The sequence below is a fragment of the Cupressus sempervirens genome, chromosome 4, assembly GCF_028749045.1.
Source record: "Cupressus sempervirens isolate cs-2001-9-10 chromosome 4, ASM2874904v1, whole genome shotgun sequence".
NCBI lineage: Eukaryota > Viridiplantae > Streptophyta > Pinopsida > Cupressales > Cupressaceae > Cupressus > Cupressus sempervirens.
Window position 1 is genome coordinate 186,400,581 of NC_143121.1, and position 21,881 is coordinate 186,422,461.

Below are 21,881 nucleotides of genomic sequence, written 5' to 3' on the forward strand. Positions count from 1 at the left end.
GAAGGTAGAGAACCACAAGAGCCTCCTACACCCTCCTTGGACCTTACAATTGCTAATTACCAAGGTAAGCAAATAGATCCAATAATTTCCTAGGCTTCTAAGAAATTTATTAATGATGCAAATTTTGTTAAATCTAAGGCCTTTGCACAATTTTTATGGAGAAAGAAAATAGGAAATTTTGAGAAAACGCGTGAGAAAATAAAAATAGAGAAACCTAGAAAACCATTCTTTGTTATTTAGGAAGAGGTAAAGGCCAAGTTTTTAAGTGAATTTGTCATTTTCACACCTGGGGCCAAGAGGCAGACAGTTAAGCAATCAAGGGTCTTAATTTTTCTAGAATGAGACATAGAAAATGCTATGATTTTTGATTAAATTAGAAAGGAAAAATATTTACAATACAAGATAGAGGAAGAAGTATTGTAGGCCCATAGGGAAGTCAAATTTAGTGATGACTAATAGGCCCTGGTAATCTGGTTAATTGAAAAGAGAGACAAAACTAGAATACAAGAAGTCTCTACTCTAGAGCATACTAGTGCACTGATAGTATTTAGGGTTGGTGAGGTTGGTAGCAAACAAATTTTTGGAATGGACTCAGAAATGATGAAATTTGGTAATGTTGTGTCTAGACAGGAAGAGGATAGAGTTTTGCAACTTAAGGTTAGATTTGAAATTTTTTTGAAGGCATATGAAGATAGGGCCAAGCAGATACAATCATTGGAAAACCAAGTATCTCAAATGGAGAAGCAATTATGTAGAAGAAAGGTGGGAGAATCTAGCAGGCCTAGACTTGTATACCCATGGCCACACATTGAAACTTTTAAGTCAACTTCTATTATTGAGGTACCAGACACCCTAAAGAGGCCTCAATTCTACACTACAGATAATTTTGAAGAAGAAAAGAATAAATTATATGCAATGCATGTAGAGTTGGACAGTCAATATGAAGCAAAAATAAGGCAGGGTATAATGTATTTGATAGATAGAATTGAATGGCCATTATTTTTTGATTAGTTGGCAAGGATTACAACAACAAGAGATGAATTAAAGGGAAATGGAGATAGATTAAGACCCCTTATACAGAAGTGGACTAAAAGGAATAATGACATCACTATCATGTATATATCTATCCTCCAACTACCTTGTCATTAGATAGAGAGGATTTTTTATTTTATAAATAAGTTGGAGAATTTTGATGACAAATAGGATTCATTTCTAAAAAGAGTGACATTTTGTTTCTCCAATAAATAGCTGAAAACTTTGATTTATTTCCTTGTTCCCTAAAAACCATTGATAAAATAAAAGGAGAGCAAGAGTGGAAAAAAGAATTGGATGAAATATTTTGTCAAAGATTGAATAATGTAATAATGAAATTGGGCATTTATTATGGGCAATGACCAATGAGGAGTTGGTTAAAGTATAGTTATTCTATTGTTCCATCAGAAAAGATTTTGTTGAAATAGAAGCAATTAGAAATTCTTTAATAACTATACAAAGGGAGATTCTATTTTTGACTAGCCTAATGACACTATTTACAATGAGTAGAAGGAATATTTTTTTTCTACAAAGCTAATGACAAGAGGTGACAGGGTAGAAGAAGATGTAGATGTAACTATCACCTTAATAGTTAATGATGAAGACAAGGAGAACCCCCAAGTTAAAGTGAGCCTGTAGGTAACTAAAGAGGACACATTGCTTTCAAGCCTGATAGCCACTTATTTTGAAGATTTAGAATAATAAGAGAATCAAATCATAAAAAAATTTATTGTTGCTGAGATGTAATAGAAAAAGAACCTACCAAAGGAATGTATTGATGTATGAGTTTTTCTGTTACACACTTTTTGTCCTTCTGTGTTTGTTATTAAAATATAAATATTCTTTTCCAAAAGGACAACTGTCAATCAGAATTTCCCTTTGCTTATTGCAACTCATGTTTATATAAATGAATTTTCAAGGCATTGTGATGTCCAAAAACTTGTATAATTTTTTTTTTCTCTCAAGAAAAGTACAATACAGTCAGTCTTGTTGTATGTAGTTATTTTGAGTGTTCTTTCAATTTTGTACTTCCTAATGATATAGAAATGATAGAATCAGCAAGATATTCTAGGCTTTTCATTGAATTCTATTGGTCATTGTATTAGTCATTTAAAAGGATAATGCAAAGGGATATTTACAGTATATCTGTGTCACCATTATCTATCTCCATTTTATGGGTTTGTTCACTTTTCATTTTAATAAGGTTTAAATTTACTGAATACAATCTAGATGGGTTGTATGCTAGTTTCATTGTTGCCTTTAATTCAAGGAATTATAGAAACGGTTTAGTAAATCAGTAGGGTTTGTGAGTTTATAAAAGGGATACTTCATAAGAATGGAAATGGGTGATTACAATTGATTAATTCATTTACAAGTTATTTGAATTAGATCTGCAACAAATAATCAATTTTTTACCCAATGGATAAGGCACTGGCCACATAAATTAGAAGTGAGCAAGGTTAAATTCTACTACTACACAGAAAATCAATTTTAAAATCAAAATCATTCTTAATCTATTTTGTTCAAGGTTGTAAAACTTGGTCACCACTATTTTGTATCTAATTTTTGAGTCTTAGGTAGATGCTATTTCCATAAATATTTGTGAACCATAGGAGATTCATAACAAGATTTTTTTGTGAGGGATGTATATAAATTTGAAGATATTTAGGAATTGGATGAACTATGTGTGTGTTTAAAGATAGAAGACGAGAATCATAATGAAACTAAGACAATTTTCATACAATAGTTTGCTTTCAATTATCCCTAGGTATACCCACCTTGGTTTTGTAGAGCCTAAAGTGTAGAAAACCATCCTTGTTTTTGTTGAAGGTGGATCCAAATGGTTTGCACATGTAATTATTAATAGGAATTGGCTAATCCTTAGGTTATGTGAGTATTATCATTTTGGTATTGGTCATTTTGTTCTTTAGTAGTTTTAGACACCAATAGTTGGCATTTTAGAAAAGTTGATTATGATTTGTTTATTGTTGTAATATTTGTGGATGATATAATATTTAAATAAAATGATAAGAAAGTGATAATTTTTTTGAAGAGATGAAAAATGAGTTTGAAATGACCATGGTAGGAGAAATAAAGTTGTTCCTAGGACTACAAATTGCACAGAACAGAGATGAGATATTTATTTCACAAGTAAAGTATCTAAAAGACTTGTTGAAAATATTTGGATTAGAGAGTTGCAAAGCTATTGGTACACCCATGATAATTGGTCATAAGGTATCTAGAAAAGATGAGACACCTACAATTGAGAATAAATATTATAGATCTATGATTGGAGGATTACAATATCTGAGTCACACCATACCAAATATAGCAAATTTAGTTGGAATTGTAGCTAGATTTCAAGTTGATCCAAAAGAGTATGCTAGATTATGGTGATTGATTGGGGAATTACTATACATACTCCATAATTCATCAAAAAAATTGTGGCTATTTTATTTTCATTTTATGGCTGACATGTTGTAGCTAATTTTAACCCTAAAGTGGAAAAATAATTGTGTAAAAGGGCTTAAGGTTAGGGATTGTTTCATAAGGTGTGATGTAGAAATTTCTTTTTGTGGTAGCATTGACCTATAAGGGATTATGTATTCTAATTAGGTTGTAATCACTGGGTCATAATCATATTGGACTCGTTGTTTGGTGGATGTAGCCCAGTGATTGGGTGAACCACATTAAATATTGGTGTTTTGTATTCTTCTCTATGTGGTCTATTTTTTTGATATTGTTTATATTTGCATGTAATTGTTATTTCTATTTGTGGTTTAAACCTAAAAAGTGTTATCAAATTTAGGTTTCTTTTTAATTATCCTCTGTAGGAAAGTTTCATGGTTGAGTGGGAGTGATGGAAGACTAGGGTAACCTAAAGGATGACATGTTTAATGGGCAGGAGGTTTAGCTATGAAAAATGTAAATGGAGGACTATCTCTATCAGAAGGATTTATAAAAGCCATTGGAAGGAAAAATTGAGAACCAGGGAACTATGACAAATGAGGACTAGAATCTTTTAGATAAAAAGGCACTTGGAAGAATTTAATTATGCCTGGAACCACTAGTGACATTTAACATTACAAAAGCAAAGATGATGACATACCTGATGGAAACCCTAGTGAAATTATATGAAAAGCCCTTCACTGAAGGTATTTCTAATGAACCATTTATTTAATATGAAAATTGTGGAAGTTGTATCTATTATGGATAATTTAAGTGAGTTCAATATGGTTACTAGTCAGTTATGTTTTGTGGATATTAATTTTGATGAAGAAATTAGGGCTCTCTTGATTTTGTGTTCTTTACCTAAAAGATGGAATGGCTTGTAATTAATTCCATTTTTGGATCTAATACCCTAAAATATGATGATGTGATTGGTGTTATTTTGAGTGAATAAAGTCATAGGAAAACCTTAGGTGGATCTACATCTGGAAGTGCTTTGAATGCACAAAGTAGACGCAAAATGAATAAGAGGAAATAACTCTAGAAATCATGGGAAATCAAGAGGGAAGTCAAAGGAGAAAGGTCTCAATTGAGAGGAGCAAATGACTATTGGTACTGTAATAAGAAGAAAGATTATTGGACTTGAAAAAAAAATAAACAAGATAAACTAGAAGGGAACAAGGAGGAAAATGTGGTAAGTAAAATATCCGAAGAGGATTATTTTCTTCTATCTTTAGAAATTTTTGATGATTCATAGGTTTTAGATTTTGATGGTTCATTTCATGCTACACCTCATAGAGGTTATTTTATTGATTATGTCTAAGGGGATTTTGGGCTTCTTTTTTTGGGGGATAATGAAACCTATTAGATTGTTGGAAAGGGTAAAGTTAAGATTAAGTTTCAAAATGGGATTCATTGGCTACTACATGAGGTAAGAAATGTTCCAAGGCTAAGTAGGAATTTAATTTCAGTAGGTAATCTCGATGATGAGGGTTGTGTAGTTACTTTTAATGATTAAAATTGGAAGGTTTCAAAAGGCTTCCTTGTAGTAGAAAAAGGTGTGAAAATAGGAACCTTATATCTTTGTACATGTCATATTGTCTCTTCTACTTTGATTGTTTTATAGAAAAATGAATGTTCAAGAATAGTTGTTGCGGTTGAGCAGGGAGAACAAATAGCTAATGTATATTTTGATACAATATTGTGGCACAATAGTCTTGGGCACATGAGTGAGAAAGGTATGAAATTACTTCATTGAAGTAAAGTTTTACTAGGTCTAAAATGTGTTAATATGGATTTTTGTTAAAGTTGTGTGTATGGAAAATAAAAGAGAGTAAGTTTTGTGAAGAGTGGGAAGGAAAGAAAAGTGAGAGATTAGAGCTTGCACATACAAATGTATAGGGGCTAGCTCAAGTATCTTCCCTTAGTGGCTCTCATTATTATGTTACATTTATTGATGATGCAACCAGAGAAGTATGGGTTTACTACCTTAGATAGAAATTTGATGTATTTCAAAGTTTTATAAAATGGAAATACTTGGTTGAAAATGACACTAGCAAGAAATTAAAATATCTCAGATCTAATAATTATGGTGAGTATTGCAATCATAAATTTGAAGATTATTGCTCCACTAATGGTATTTGTAGATATAAAATTGTTCAAAGGACTCCATAGGGAAATGAAGTGGTTGAATGCATGAACAAGACTATAATGGAGCATAAAAGGAATATGAGGTTGCATGCAGGGTTTTCCTTAAACATGCGGGTAGAGGTTATCAATACTAATATATATTTGATCAATAGAGGCCCTTCTAATCCTTTGGGGTGTGGTATTCTAGAGGAAGCATAGACTAGTAAGAAGGTGAGTTATTCTTTTCTCAAGACATTTGGTTGTGAAGCATTTCCACATATGGATTCTAAAAATAGAACCAACCTAGAAGCTAAGTCAAAGAAATGTGTATTTATTGGATATGGCATAAATGAATTTGGTTATAGGCTTTGGGATTTTGAAAATTGTAAAATTATAAGTAGCAGGGATGTCATATTCAATGAGAAAGTGTTGTAGAAATATCTATTGCAGAAACATGAGAAGAAAGAAGATGATTAGATAGTGTTGGATGATGCTCCAACAATTCATCATGATGTGCAACAACTACAAAAACAAATACCACACACACCAATGTATGTTAGACAATCAAAAAGGCTAAGTAGACCTCTAGAAATATTTTCTCCTTCTTTGTACTTTATTTTACTAATAGATTCTACTGAACCCAAATTTTATGATAAAGCTATGCACATGGATACTAAGATTTAGTGGGATTTTTCTATGGAAGATGAAATGGACTCCTTGCTAAAAAATAAGATTTGGGATTTATGCAAGTTACTTGTAGATAATGAGCTTTACAAAATAAGTGGGTTTATAGGTTGAAAGAAGAGGATGGAGGTAAGAAAATATTTAAAACTAGGTTAGTTGTAAAAGGATTTGCATAGAAAAAAGGCATTGATTTTGATGAGATATTCTCTTATGTTGTTAAAAGGACATCTATTCACACTAATTTAAGTATTATGGTTACTGAAGATTTGCATTTGAAGCAGCTTGATATTAAAATAACTTTCCTTGAAGGTGATTTGGATCAAGAGATATATATGGCACAACCATAGGAATTTGAGATCAAAGGTAATGAGAACTTAGTGTACAAATTGAAGAAAAGTTTAAATAGGTTGAAGAAAGCACCCCAACAATGGTATTAGAAATTTGATACTTTTATGCATGAGCATGGGTATAGTAGGTGTCATTAAGATGATTATGTTTTTTTAAGAGGTTGGATGATGATAGATATATTATTTTATGTTTATATGTTGATGATATTCTTGTAGTTGGGTCTAACATGGATCACATTAAGGGATTGAAATATTAGCACATGCATTTTCTATGAAGGATTTGGGGGAAAGAAAAAAAATCCTTGGTATAAAGATTTGTAGAGATAGTAAGAACAAGAAATTGACATTATCTTAGGCTGATTATATTGCGAAGGTGTTGCAATGTTTCTCTTTGGAGAATGCTAAAGCTATAAGTACACCTTTACCTAGTCATTTGAAGTTAGCCAAGGAGATGTGTTAAAACACACAAGAAGAGGAGGATAAGATTTCCAAGGTACCTTATTCTTCAACTATAAGAAACTTAATTTATGCTATGGTATGTACAAGGCTAGATATTGCACATGCAGTAGGAGTTGTTAGCAGGTATATGAATCATCAAGGAATTAAGCATTGGAATGTAGTTAAATGAATTCTCAGATATTTGAGAAGAAGATCCAGTAAGTGTTTACACTTTGGGGGCTCTACTACTAATTTTTAGGGCTATGTTGACCAAAATTTGCCAGGGGATATTGATACTAGGCAAAGTACTACAGGTTATGTATTTACTATTGGTGGGGCAGCCATGAGCTAGGTTTCTTGATATCAAAAGGTTAATACTTTATCCACTATAGAGGCAGAGTATGGTGCTGCTACAAAGGAAACCAAGGATATGATATGGTTTTAATTCTTCTTGGAAGAATTGGGACATCATTAGAGCAATAATTTTTTTTTTACGAATAGCCAGAGTGCCATTCATCTTGTAAATAATTATGCTCTACATTCAAAGATAAAATACATAAAGTTGTGGTACCATTTCATTTGGTCAATTTTGGATAATGGACAATTAAAGATGGACAAGATATATACAGATGAGAATCCAATAGATATGATCAAAAAGTTAGTAACATGGGAGAAACTAAACTCCTCTTCAGCTTTGGTGTGTCTTCTAGACTAAATAGAATAAATGAATAGATGAGTCTAGGGTGGTTTGATAGAGTAAGAGCCTCATGGTGTAGAGGCATAGCTATAGGATCAGTCTCCAAGTGGGAGATTTTTGTTTAAGTGTGGGGCTTGATTAGTCCCCAAGTGGGAGATTGGTAGATTGTAGTGACTAATTAGGGAAGTACTGTACATACTCCATAATTCCTTAGAATTTTTAAGGGGTTAGTCTATCAACATTTTATGGCTGACATGTTGTAACTAATTTTAACCCTGAATTAGAAAAATACTTGTATAAAAGGGCTTACAGTTAGGGATTGTTTCATAAGGTGTGATGAAAAAATTAATTCTTGTCGTGGTATTTAGCTATGAGGGATTATAGATTGTAATTAGGTTGTACTCACTGGATCACAATAATATTGGACTCTTTATTTGGTGGACATAGCCCATGGATTGGATGAACCATGTTAAATCTTGGTCCCCTATGTTTTTCTCTATTTGATCTATTATTTTATGATTTTTTTATATTTGCATGTAATTTTTTTTAATGTCTGTGGTTTAAAAATAATAGATTGTCATTATGCAATAGTGAAGAGGATATTTAGATAATTGAAAGGAACATCTTATTATGGGATTTGGTATGATAGATCAAGTGATTTCAATTTGTGCAAATATATAGATGTAGGTTGGGTAGGAAGTATGGATTACTAAAAGATCACCAATGGTGGGGAAATATTTCTTGGAGTAAGATTGGTTTGGTGGCTAAGAAAGACACATGACTATATTTCTTAGAGTACAACTAAGGAAAAGTATGTTTTACCAACAAATAATTGAAATTGAGTTATGTGGATGAACAATATGTTGAAGGATATTGGTATTGAGTTTACATAACCTATTATCATTTACTTTGATAACAAAAGTATAGTGAGTATGTCTAAGAATCTTGAATTGCCTTCTATGACAAAGCACATATCCATTAAGTATCATGTCTTGAGAGAGAAGGCAATAGAAAAGGAGATCAGATTGCAGTATGTAAGTACTAAAGATCAAATTGTAGATATCTTTATGAAGCCTTTTCCTAAAAATACTTTTGACTATTTGAGAGGTATGCTTGGGGTTATGCTCCTACCAAATTTTGAGGAGATGATGTAGAGAGTGCATTAGTCCAATGGTACAAAGCACTATGATTTGACTGGATTGAATATTGATGCTTCTTATATGTGGGAGTATTTGGTATGTACTAAGTCATTGAGGAATCTTGGTATTTGGTATCAAATAGTGTCTTTGGACACTTGAGTTGATTAAAGAGTTGAAGAAGTAGTTGTAACAACTGAAAAAAATTGGTATCTTGTATAATGATTGGTATTTTGTATCTATTTTGAGGCCTCTAACATTGATGCCAATGGGGGAGAGGATGTACATGAAAAATATATCCTGAGTTATGGGGTAGAAGTGATATCTCTTTAGGGAGATTTAGAAAGATTCATGTAAAAGAAGCAAGTATGCGCTTGATGTGTATCTGATGTATTGTAAGATTTTTAGTGTGAAGTGAACAACTAATGTCTATCAAGAGAGAGGATTTACATCTAATATATTGAGATCTTTTAGCATGTGAATAGTTGATGCCAATTCTATTAGCATCAGAGTACAATTTAGTATTCTTGGAACTTAGATGTTTTTAATCTATATTTCCATCAATGCAAAAGGGCAAGATTGTTAGCATGAATGATGATGACACTACATTGGTGGAGTATCCTAAGCATTGAAGAGTATTGATATGTTGCATTCATGACTATGTTTGTCATTTATGTCAATATAGTAGTGTTTTGGTTAAGACTGGAAGAATAGAAGTCAAAGATCTTATGTTGTGTAGCAACTATGCAAGGTATAAGTGATGCATAGTTAAGGACATATTCTAGAGGTTTTTTTGATGGCATGGTTAGGTGCATAGAGTCTAAGTCAATGGTGTACAAAAGTTGCACCTAATTTACTAAGAGCATTGTAGAAATAGAGTATTGGAAAATAATGTTATGATGATTAATTTGTATCTTTCATTTGAGATGTAATGAAAAGATGTATAGTGACATAGTGATAGAGGACAATTGCATGGTGATGTCAATGATTGTGCAAAATTTGGTATCACATGTGTGAAGTTTCTATATAGACCATGAGTTTATGGTGACATTGTAATTGTAAATTAATTAATTATCTTATTTTAATTAATTGGGAAAACCCCAAGTCTGACTCAAGGAATTATTATGAAGATATGGTATAAAGGAAAGATGTTTTCCTTATTTGTAAAGTGTGTGAAAGGATCTGGATAAGAAGATCAAGTAGAGTGTGAAGTAAACTTGCAAAGTGCAAAAAGGAGAAGAATGCTCACTAAATGTGAGTAAGCTACCCAAGGGATTATTGGATGTGATGTATGAGATCTGGTTACAAGATTTGAAGGAGAAGAAGTCTAGTTGATAGGAAAAAGATAGAGGAATGAAGTACAATTCTATTATATTATTTTACAAGAAATAATATAGAGATCATCTCAATAGTGGGTTCATTTATCTTAACCTTGAAGTTGTTTAGATAGTGGGTCTAGCTATCCTCCACAACTCCTAACAAGGTTGGAATCTCCTAATAAGGATTCAAAGTTTCCTAACAGGGACTCATATGTATTGAATGTTGTAATAGACTCCTAATAGGGTCTATCCTATAATAAGGAATATTTATATTAGTACATCATCTTGTGGGTACCATTCCCACTATAGTATTCTCTCTAATCAATAGTTTCCCTAGTTAACATATCTGGTGTTAATTATGTATGAGTATTTGGTTGTGGTTTTAGCTTATATTCCTCACATGGTTAAGTTTGTTTAAGGTTAATGAATATGAGAATAGTTGGATAACTAATTCACCCCCCACCCCCACCCCCACCTACCCACACCCCCTCCCACCTATTAGTTATATCAATGGACTATATATTCTAATACACTAGCTATGTAAAGAGAGAAGATGGATAAATATGTTCACATAGATTGCATCATTGATCAATTTATAAACCAAATGCACCCACACAAACTCAATCATACTTTAACATGAACCTTTTGGGCAAGACACACTATCACTAAACAAATTAGAAATATATTAACAAATGGTTCATAGGATTCTCTAGCATCCATATCAAAAAGGGACATAACATGGTTGCAAATGTTGCACACTAAAGAAGATGAGTTTCTTTCCATCTTCACTAAGTTTAGGATCACATTATCATTTTATGATGTTTACCATGAAGATTGTATTCTTTGAAATTTTACATATTAAATTTTATCTTGAGTTATAGTTATTGGTTATACTAGAGCTTTAAAGTGTCTCCTATCTCAAGGAAAAACTTTTGAAAGCCACATATAACATGGCTTGGCAAAAATTCTTGAAGCTACATAGAATCCAATTGATTGTTGCTTCTAGCTTAGTACCTTGTCAACCTATTTTATTACTAGTTACACAATAAGGACATTGAGCATTTGAAATACATATCATTATCATTAGTGTTTATAATGGAAATAGTTAGTCTTGCTCATGCCTCACATTAAGGGAAGCCAAGAAAATATGAACAAACTACTCTAAATTTTCACAATGTTTCCAAGATGAGCTTCACATTTTTCTTCCTACATTTAACTTTCTAATAATTCCATAGTAACTATTCTAGTAAAATCTAACTAGTGGTCCCTTGAATGATATTTTGTTGATGCTAGAAATGTTCTTACTTTATTGCCATAAATACAAGGAGATGTGGGTTACTGGTATCAAGAGTCGGAGGGGTATACTAATCAAATTAGGATATGTGGTGGGAAAATAAATAATGAGGTTTCTATATAATTTATAACTATGGTGACCAAAAATTGTGAGTATGGGGATGATAATGGGGCTTCTTGGAAACAATAACTAGATGTGGAGATTTGGTGTCTATTATATGTGATCATTTACCAATATTCCATTGATCTTGTTGGCAAAGAATATGCTAGATGTGCTTAATCTATAGATAATAATATTCAATGTACTTCATTTTTTAGTAGAGAACTATTTTGAAACATATCTAGAAGTCCTTCTTTGATACTTGTGTGATAAGTCAAAAAATGGGATGCTTCATGCTACTATATTTTAGATGTACAATTAGTTTAGCTAGGTTGTTGTTCCTATTGTTTCCTGCTAATTGTTAGAACTTATAGACTATATATTGTAATAAATTTGTAGGCCATGTTGCAGGATAGTAGCTGATTTTTCCTGTTATTGCACTCTACTACAGTTAGTCTTTTAGGTTTTCATGGGAGAAGCATGGGGTTATCTTGGGAGTCAATGATATCTTGCTAAACTTAACTCTGGTGTAGATTTAGTCAATGATGTGAGGCCTCACCTGACCCACTGTAGTATAGATGACAATTGCATTGTGGTACTTTTAATTTTATGTTTTGATATAGTTTCGAGACTATAGGGTTATGTCATTTTAATATCAGCATTTTAGCGATTTGCGATTATTAGAATCTATTTGATATATTTAACAGTTTCTTTCATGTTCTAAATTCATTTAGCAGCTTAAATAAATACTTGAATGTCAAATTGTAATGTTCTAATGAAAATTAGCACCAAAGGATAGATTTGGATATGCAAATGAACCCAACTCATATGTTTGATTGTTTAATGATTATAAGAATGGTGGTAGTACTTAGAACGTTAATTTTGTAAGGATAAGAAGGATAAATGTTGATATTGTAATGTTTTGAAAATGAATCAAATGAAAGTCAATTATATATGGACTTAGATGCAAGTTAAATGAATATTACATTTCAATGCTTCTTTTTATATTATTTAGAACAGAAATGATTAGATGAAGTTAACTGTACATGTTAACGTGAATTATGAGACATTGAATTTATTCTACACTTATCTATATGTATTTGTAAAGTATTGTATTGGGCTACTAATGTTTAAGTTGAGTGTGCAGGAAAGTTGAACCATGGAGATAAATGGGGGAAACAAGGTTCAATCTTATGTGAACACAGTGAAGCCAAGGTGAATCTTTGGAAGATTCAAAACCTCGTTGTATTGTGTTTCTTTCGTAATGTGATTGCACATGAGTGTTATAGTTGGAAAGTATGATTAACTAAAGACATGTAATTGTGATGTGTAAAGTGTTTTAATGTGTATGTGTGTGTGTGTGTGTCATTTGGCACTTGTAATGTTTATGTGTAAATGACATGTCGAATGGGATTCTTTGGCATGAAGTCACTTATCACTCATTATGAAATCAATTAACCCACATTGGAGAGTGTTAGGAAGAGTCACCTTTGTGATGAAAATTCAAGTTATAAGTTGATATAGGAACTTTAGAGAGCCTAAAATGATCCCCAAGTGTTAATGTTGTGAAAATAAGTTACTCACATGGTAATAGTATGGGTTGGGAGTTTAAATATAAACATAAGTTGGTCTAGGGGACCTAGGAGACCCTCAAAAATAGTCATTTCTAAGCCAATTCGAAAATCATATTGTAACATGACTTCTTACCTCATTATATCACTTGGATCAGTTCTGATTGGTGGAAAATACAAGAAGATAAGAGGGGTAGGTGAGGAGGAAAGTGAAGGCCTTTATAGGGAGCTTGTGCTAACCTTAGTAGGGGCTTACCCACTCTTTATTTAAAGAGACACATATGGTTATGGAGTGGTGGAGAAGCCAAGGAAAACAGGAAGAGCTCTGGTTTACCATTTCAAAGCCATAGTTGGATGGAGGTAAGTGCTTCATGCCATGTTTCTTCATTTTATGCAGTTGAAGTTAGACATTGTAAGAATGCTATGGGATCATGTGTTGTCATGGGAGCTTTTGTGTTGTGTTGTGAAAGTGTGTGTGTTGTTTCATGAATGTTCTTGGGGTTTCTTCTTGGATTTTCTTGCATTGCTTGAGTGCTGAAATTGTACATGGGTGTGAAGGCTTCACTCACCCTTGGGAGGGAAGAGAAAGCCTAGGGTGAAGGGGTTAGTTGGGCTTGAGATATAGTTGAGAACCTTGGAGAATGGTCTCCATTGTATGCCATATGCCTTCATAATTTTCTATGGACAGTATGGAAGAAGGTTGATGAAGTATGGAAATTCAGTGATGCTTTGGTTGATGGTAGTATGAAATTATTGTTTTGTGAATAGCCCTGAAAGGGCATGAAATTCTTGTTTTGTGAAAGCCCGAAAGGCATGTAAATCATTGATCAATGAAGCCCCGAAAGGGCATGGAAATTTTTGTTACAAATTTTATAGGATATGAAAAATCTCCTAATTGAGAGCCCACCTTCACCCAATGTTTATGATTCCATGTGTGAATCATTGTGCAAGCCTAGGTTGGGAGTAATAAATGTGATGTTAAACTGAGAAGTTACTATTGTTGTTTTGTTATTGTGATGATGTTTGAGTGCAACCTGGTTGAGCCTTGTTTCCCCTAGTGCGGGGGTGGTCTCCTTGAGGCCTAGGTTAGGAGGTGAGCCTCCATGGTTCCATATTTTTGCATTTATAGGCTATTTGATATCTTGGATGCTTGGAGGTTAAGAAGATTTCACTGCATAAAAGAAAAGAAAGTTGTTGTAATTGGTTTAATAATGGAGATGTAATCTCCAACCCGATGTGTGTTCCTTTTTGTGGTCAAGGTGTTTGGTGTTGTTTATATCCATTTGGCAATAGAGGAATAGAGGAAACCTTTGAGTATGTTAGCAAGGTCTTTCCATTTGTGTAATACTGTTATAGTGCTTCCACTACCTTTTTGTGTATCTCAAAAATTATTGGAGAAAGTTTCTATATTGTGTTTGAGGAAAAACTATCTTGTTTCCTTTAGTTATTGCACTCCTGCCTCTTCATGTAGAGAGAAATAATGGATTTTAACATCATGAAGGAATGGTAATACTGAAAGATTTGAATTATGGAATGTTATTATTATCTTAGTCTTACTGCACATTATTTGTATATGCAAGCTCTTTTGTAAAATGCATACATAATGTAAAGAGGGAATAAACAAAGGTTAAAAGAATTCTTTTAGATCATATATAATGTGTTTTACCACTTACAAGATCATAGCAAGAACATATAAAAGATACCTTAGAATTAAGGATAGAAACTCAAAAGGTTGGAATAAATTCATTAGTGCATAATATTAACCTTGCTGTAGGAGCTCATTTAACATTCTGGAAAATATATGGAAAAGAGAATAGTTTGTTTCTCTTGATTACAGAGCAATAAAATATTAATGAGAGAATATACTTGGCATCCTATCTAGGACCCTAGGTAATTGAGGAGTTAAACTAAGAATGAGATCAGTTCCATTATGCAAAAAGTGGGAAAAGACATATAAACCTAGTCAAATCCAAGTATGGTACGTATGTAAGAAAAAACCTAAATAAAATAAACACTAAAATAAATAGAAAAAGGGAATACTATATATATAGTCACCTCATGAAAAAAAAGAAACTAAGTCAATATTGCAATAAATATAAATTATGGAAACACAAAAGGACATGGCCCCACAAAGCGCTAATTTTCCTCACCCTCAAAAAAACATGTGCTCTGACTTATGTCAGAATTAGTCTCTCCTTGGGCGCCACTTTTATAAAGAAAAGAAGGGAGTAATTAAGTTTTACTTTGGACAAGTATGCCCTCAAATAAAGTCTTGGAAGAAAAACTCCATCCTCTTAAATGCCACCAAACCCAAATGAAGTGCTTATTTCCTTGACAAGAGGTGAGATGTGACAGGTGCCAATGTAATCATTTCCATCTGCCAACGCCTAGGAAAGAGACAAACCTTGGAAGGAGAAAGTCTAAAGTTTAGAGTAAATACTACCTAACACTTGCCACTTGGCTAAATAACAAGGGATAGCACTGCCATATTGCTACGAGGTATGTGTGTTTTTTTCAAACAAAACAAGGGTTAAATAATTTCATGCTAGTCAACAATTCCCTTTCACCACTAGGCGCCAACTTTATGGAAGCTTTTAGAAGGTACTCTTCACACACCTAGGACATATAGGTTAAAGCTTAGTATAGGATGTTAGGTTGTTGTAAGATTATGCTATGTTATGATTTTAGGATTTAGTAAGCCTAAGATAATATTAATAAAAGTATTATGGTTGTGCCATAAAATGGGATAAACAATTTAGTATCTAGATTATTATACCTTGAATAAATAATGACAATACATATATATATATATAAACATAAAAGAATAAATTTGAGCTTAGTTAAATCATTTAAATTTAAAAATTAGGTTATGTATAATTAAGGGTATACCTTAATAGAAAGTCTAAGGATGTGTGTAGGATGTAGAGGAAGATTAGGAGAATTAATGTGTTTAGATAATATAAGTAGTCTTATTAGGATATTATAAAGTTAATAAAGTTACTAATTAGAGTGTTCTCAGTTTCCCTTAAAACCTATTAGACAAAATGATAGGAATGCCATATTTGCTTGTTATGTTTGAGTTGAAATTAACCTTGTAATAAAATTATGTTGAACATTAGAGTTGATTATGATCGATACCCAAAGGTACATCTTAACCAATGTTATAGATCAATTTTAGAAAAAAAAATTTAAAAAAAAATTGTGTGCTTGTTTTGGTTGCTTTGTCGGGTTTCGGGCATGACAAATGAGCTCAGTGGTGAATTGATTGAATGTGTATTAATCTAATAGCTATGAAGAGCCTAAAGACTATTTTATAGATCCTTAACCAAATCTTTTTTATGTATCTATTACTAAATGTTTATTATCATAATTGACAACACAATTTCTATAGCATGTTTAATCACTTGTTTTTACATGTTATTCATTTCAAAAAATTGGTAAACAATTTTCTTTCCTTGAGAACACTTAAATGCATTGATATTTATAGTTTTATTATGATTTTTGATATGTTAAATAAAATTAGGTCTTTTGTACATTTGCAGCTAGCCATTCTATGGAGATTCTAAATTATTCTTTATTTTTATTCAAGAAGTGAGCCTTATTACTTCTAAGTTCTGGATAGTTAGCTCAATAGATGTGTTGGATACAATTGTTCAATTATGTGTTGTCTTTGATGTCACACAAATTTCATATCAGTCATTAGACAGACTCTACCGAGCTTAGTTGGTTAGCAAGGCAAAGGATAGAGTCTACTGAGCTTAGTTGGTCAGCAAGGCAAAGGATAGAGTCTACCAAACCTAGTTGGTCAGCAAGGCAAAGGATAGAATCCACTGAGCTCAATTGGTCAGCAAGGAAAAGGAAAAATTCTACCGAGCTCAGTTGGTCAATAAGGCAAAGGATAAAGTCTACCAAGATCAGTTGGTCAGGAAGGCAAACGACAGAGTCTACCAAGCTCAGAAGGTTAGTAAAGAGAGTACATAGTTGTTACCAAGCTTTCAAGGAATTTAGTTATTACCACGTTCACTCGGTCATCAAAGGGAAATATGGAAGAAATAGTTCTTACTGAGCTCTCATGGACAAAGAAGGAATTTGGCTCTTATCGAGTTAACTCGGTAACCTAAGGATTTTGCAGAAGTTGTAATGTTAACCGAGTCAAGATGGTTAACTTAGGAAATTTTTGGAAGTAGTATCTACCAAGAAGGGTCAGCCAATAAAGGATTTTATTGATTTTTGAAATAACATCTATTTGTCTAAAGTAATATTTGTAGTTGACTAATGTATGGTTTACTGATAAATGTAACATGTGAATGAGCTGAATTGATAATCTAAATGATATAAATAAGAAGTCAAGTTGTGAATTTTAAGTGTGTGATAGATCTAGTGTGATATGAAGACTAATTATTGTGGAAGCAAATTTTGAAGAATAATCAGAGATCATTGAGGAACAACAAAGCTATAAGTTATCAAGGAGGATATAATGATGATGATCAGAGACCTGTAATTAGCAAAACTAGTTGTATCTTAATTCAGGTCAATTCATTTTTACTTTCTAACAATTGTAGTAGTGATTTCAAATCTCTTAATAGAGTTGGCTTAATAGCCACTTTGTAAATTGTCTAATAAGGTGATAGTTTAGTTGAATTGTTCTAAAGACCTCTAGCAAGGTGACTCCTAATAGGGTGATTAAATCCTCTAACAGGGTCACACCTAACAATGTATATTGTAACCTTTAACAGGGTTGGCTCCTAATAGGGCTCACTTTAGAAGAGTGAAAAATTGGTAACTAGTTACTTGGTGGTTTTTCCCATATTAGGTTTCCACGTTAAATCTGTTGTCTTTTGTGTTCATTTAATTGAACTTTTGCATGCATATTAATAATTATTAATGCTAGATGATCAATAACTAGTTAATCTACTATGTTTTTCAAGGATCTAAGCCAAAGGTCAGGATGTCTTATAAGAGGGAAATTCCAAGACTTAATAGGGACAAATTCTCAGAATGGCAAGGGTTGATGAGACTTCATCTAGCTTCTATTAGAGATACAAGACTGAAGTACCTTGAGGAAAAATGTGCAGAACCTATTGGTACATTATCTGTCAATGATATTGCTAAAAAGAAGACCCACAACAACATGATGATAGATATAGCATCTACTCTATGTTATGAAGAATTTGATGACATCAAAGACTACAAAACTACTTTTAAAACGTGGAACAAGCTAAAAAATCTATGGAGGAGATGATAATGTGAGAAGAGCCAAGGCAGAAAGTTTGAGAGGACAATTTGATCAAATGAGGATGAGACAAGATGAAAACATTGCAAAATATGTTGAAAGAGTTAAAGCATGTGTTAGTGCAATCAAAGAATCTAGAGGAGATATCAAGGAGGAGATAGTTATAAGTAAAGTTATTAGAACTCTACTTCTCGTTTATACAATCAGAGTCTCTGCAATTCAAGAAAGAAGATGTGAAGCAAATCATAAGATAAATCTAGAGGCCATAGTTGGAAGATTAACTGCATTTGAGCTAGACAATTATGATAATTATGTTCCAGCTACCAAAAACATTGAATCAACATTTGAAGCCAAGCTTTCACTCAAAGAAAAAGACAAAAAGTTAAAGGATTCTCAATTAGATAGTGATGAAGAATCATAATCGAGTTCAGATAGTGATCTTGAAGTGGTTGAAGCTTTGCTAGCAAGGAAATATTCAAGAGGTAAAGGAAAATACAAAGGTAAGGTTCCTCTAATTTGTTTTTCTTGTGAAGAAATTGGACATATTGTTGCTAGGTGCCCAAATAAGCTAAACAAGGATGAGAAAAAGGGTCACAAGTGCAGTGGCAAGAAAGACTTCAAATCATTCAAGGAAAAAGGTAAGAAAACATGTTTCATGGCTAAAGATTCTAATGATTTTGATGATGAAAAAGAAGATGAAATTGTTTACATAGCTATAAAGGATGAATCTGATGATGATGAAGAAATGGCACTTATTTCTCATGTAAGAAAATATGATACATGGATTATAGATAGTGGTTGTTCTCATCACATGATTGGTGATAAAACTAAGTTTGAATACTTTGAAGACTATGATGGTGGCAGTGTAAGATTTGGTAACAATGAACCTTGTTGTAGAAAAGGAAAAGGAAGAATCTCATTGACCAAGGAACTTGTATGTGATAATGCATATTGGGTAGAAGGACTAAAGCACAATCTGCTGAGTGTGGAATAGCTAAGCAATAATGGATTCAAAGTGGAATTTATGCATGGAAAAGCAAGAGTGTTGGATGGCAAAGGAAAGCTGATTGGATCAAGCACTCAAACTAAAGGTAACTTGTTTTACCTTGAATCTGGTGAATGTTCATGTTTTATTGCTCAAGTTGAAGAGAGTTGGTTATGGCATAGGAGATTATGTCATATAAACTTTGACAACTTGGTAAAAATAAGTAAATTCAAGAAAGTAAGAGGCATTCCTAACATAAAGAAACATGAAGTTGGTCTATGCAAGAATTGTCAAATTGGTAAAATGAGAAAGACTAGCTTTAAAAGCAAGAACTATCAGTCTGAAGAAATTTTAGAAATTATGCATACTGATTTATGTGGACCTATTGGCATTGAAAGTTATACTAGTGGAAAAAAATTCATTCTTTTTGTTGATGATTATTCAAGAATGATGGCTGTCATGTACCTAAGAGAAAAATTAGAAGCATTTGAAAAATTCAAATGGTATCTAGCTAGAGTGAAAAAGGAAATAGGCAAAAGAATCAAATGTTTAAGGTCTAGTAGAGGTAGTGAATTTATTTCACATGAATTCAACAGCTTTTGCATTGAAAGGGGAATCAAAAGATAGGTTTCAGCACTAGGAACTCCTAAACAAAATGGAATAGCTGAAAGAAGGAACAAATCTATCATGGGTTGTGCAAGAACCTTAACGATTAAAAAGAGCATTTCTATCAAATACTAGAAGGAAGCTATCAACACTAAAATTCATACCTTGAACTGAGTATAGCTGAAAAAGGACTCATTCAAGACTCCCTATGAGTTATGGTATGGCTACAAACCCAATGTAAGTTACCTAAAAGTATTTGGAAGCAAATATTACATTTTGAAAGAATCTAGAAAATGTAAATTTGATGTAAAGGGTGATAAAGAAATTTTTTGGGATATTCTTGCAAAATTAAAGCATATAGATGTTTGAATCTATCTACTGACAAAGTCATAGAAAGTGCACATGTGAAAGTTGATGAGTTTGCAGAAAGATTTTAAGAAGAAAGCAAAAGAGAACCTAAAGACTACAAGAGATTTTTTTACATTGAACCTAATACAATTTCCAAGTATACCTATTAATCAAGAATCCTCAACTCTAGAGTCTTCAGTAACTGAGTCACAAGAAGTTCAAACTGAGCTGATGCCTCCTGAGTTGCATAAACACTAGTTGCAAATAGAAGCTACCGAATCAACATCTACTGAGCTCGAGCAACTTGATCTAGAACCAAAAGTTGAGACACAAAGATAATGATGGAAGTCATTCAAAAGGAAATGAGCCAATGTTAACCAAGTATGTCAGGAAGCATCATGCACTAGATCAGATCATTAGAGATAAATCAAAAGAAACAATGACAAGAAGTAAGTTGAAAGACACTTGTTTACTTTTTGATTTTGAACCTAGAAATGTCAAAGATGCATTAGAAAATGAAAGTTGGATTGAAGCCATGAATGAAGAGATAGAACAAATAGAGAAAAATAAAACATGGACTCTTGTACCTAGACTAAAGACAAAAATGTGATTGGAAATAAGTGGGTATTCAAAAACAAGTTAAATGAAGATGGTAAGGTGTCAAGGAACAAAGCTAGACTGGTATACAAAGGATACTCTCAAGAAGAAGGTGTAGACTATGGAGAAACTTTTTTTCCTATTGCAAGATTAGAAGGTGTCAGAACCTTACTTGCATATGCTGCATACAAAGGATTCAAAGTTTATCAAATAGATGTCAAGTCAGCATTTCTCAATGGCATATTGGATGAAGAGGTTTATATTGAATAGCCTAAAGTTTTTGTTGATCAAAACAAGAAGGACATGGTCTGCAAACTACATAAAGCATTATATGGTCTTAAACAAGCCCCTAGAGCATCGTATGAAAGATTGCATAACTATCTTATTCATATTGGTTTTCAAAGAACTAATGATAATAGTAGTCTATACATAAAGGATGGAGCAGATAATAAGATTTTTTTAGTAGAGATATTTGTAGATGATACTTTGTTCACATGAAATGATGATCTTTGCAAAGAATTTTTAGAACAAATGAACAAGGAATTTAAAATGTCAATGTTTGGTGAAATCAAATTCTTTGTTGGTATTCAAATTCAATAGAGTAAGAATGGTATCTACATCACTAAATCTAAATACATCAAGGAGATACTAAATTTTTTTGGTATGGAATACTGCAAACTAGTTGGGACTCCTATGTGTACTAGATTGAAACTTACCAAAGATGATGAATCAAAGGAAGTGGATCAGACATTGTATAGATCTACGATTGGAAAGTTGTAGTATGTAGTACATACAAGACTAGACATTGCCCTTGCAGTAGGAATTGTGGCAAAATTTTTAGCAAAACCAAAAGAAAACCACATGATGGCAATCAAAAGAATCATGAAATATTTAAAAAGAACTAAGGATTATGGATT